Here is a 1,729-nt window from a genome sequence, read left to right as displayed (position 1 = left end):
TTACCTGAGCCAAAGGCAGGCACTTAACTGACTGAGCCACCCAGGTGCCCTTGTTCAGATAATTCTTAAACACTGTTTAGAATGGCTGCAGGCAAATGATTGCCTAGAAACAGAATGGGAAATTTTATAATAACTGAATCCCATACCTTGTCAGTAAATTTTATATAATTGCTGTTAGCTGTCATTTTATGATAACTTCAGGGACATAAGTCCTAGAACCCTAAATTTTCAAAGTAAGGGTGTAAAGCAGGTGTTATATCAACATTTTTACCCCTTAGCTTTATAATACAAAATCATGTGTTATGTATTTTAAACTCTGGTTTTAGAGAATTTAGTAATTCTCTAAATGACAAACAGCTAGATGGCAAACAGCTAGTACAGATTTCTTAAAGATATTTCGAAAGTATGAAATCATGGCTGTTGTATGTTGTTAAAGTTATTTCCCAGGACACTACTAAGTTTTGCCAGTTATCTTTTATTATACAACCAATATAGTGATTAACTATATTTTGTAAGTACTTCAGCTATTAAGTATCAAATATCATGAATGGTTGAGCAGTTTCTGGGGGTGGGGGTGGGAATTAAAGTAGAATTGGGAATTGGCTACAATGTATGGCTTCCTCCACTTGCATGTTTACTTTGCTGTCCTCATACTAGTACTTTTCTGTGATGTTCTCAACAGTCTGTTTCATGTATATGGAGGAACCTGAAATACATGTACTATTGCAGGGCAAGGCCATGGATCAGAGACTTTATCTCAGAAGTATTATTTAATGGCCTGTCATAGAAATAATTTTTCTACCTCATAGTTCATAGGTAATTAGAGCTTGTCAACTTTGTGAAATGATTATACAATGAGGGTATTGAAAGGGAAGGAAACTTAGAGTTTATTTCTGGGAGATACTTGCATATAAGAATAGAAAATGAAAGATAACCTTTTAAGAAAGACACATTAGAAATCAACTTACTTGGAAAGAGTTTGATTAAATTCAAAGATTCGCTAACCATGATATACATTATGAATAGATTATATATATATTGCATGCTCTGAAGATAAAGATCTTCTGCATATACATATCATTCTGAGAATTAGGAGATCTTCTTAAGCAAATCTAAAATCTGTATCGAAAAACTAAAGAACAATATGGGTGCCTGGGTGGCTCAGTTGGTTAAGTGTCTGTCTTCAGCTCAGGTCAAGCTCTCAGGGTCCTGAGATGAGCCCCATATCAGGCTCCCTTCTCAGTGGGGAGTCTGCTTCTCCCTCTCCCTCTGCCCCTCCTCTCTGCTAGTGTTCTCTTTCTCAAAGAAATAAATAAAATCTTTGGGGAAAAAGAAAAAGTACAGTAGTATAAGCTGTGACTTTTTGGCAATTCAAGGAAGCCATGTGGAGACAAATCTGATGGAGATGTTTCTTAGAGTATTCAACACATTAAGGGCCAGTCTACTGATTTTTATTCATTAGAACAAAGATGTAGGATAATGCCAGTGAAGGTCACACTGTATTTTTTAATGTGTCAAATTTTTGCCATGTTTCAAGGCCTGAAGTTGTTGGGGATTTAGCTAAGGCTACGTTGGCTCATTATACCTAGCGGAGAATGTTTCTAGGCACTTGTCAGCTATCAGTTGGGAGCCACGTTGGTGACGTACAGTGGGTTAGTTTCATTCCCTCTGACTCTTAGATTCTAGATGCTGAGAAGAAGAGAGGGTCAAGTTAGTTTTTGGTGACAGA

Source organism: Ursus americanus, chromosome 29 (assembly GCF_024610735.1).
Source record: "Ursus americanus isolate L20-20 chromosome 29, mUrsAme1.1.p, whole genome shotgun sequence".
NCBI classification, from domain to species: domain Eukaryota; kingdom Metazoa; phylum Chordata; class Mammalia; order Carnivora; family Ursidae; genus Ursus; species Ursus americanus.
The sequence above is the reverse complement of the archived record's forward strand: the minus strand, read 5'-3'. Positions refer to the sequence as shown.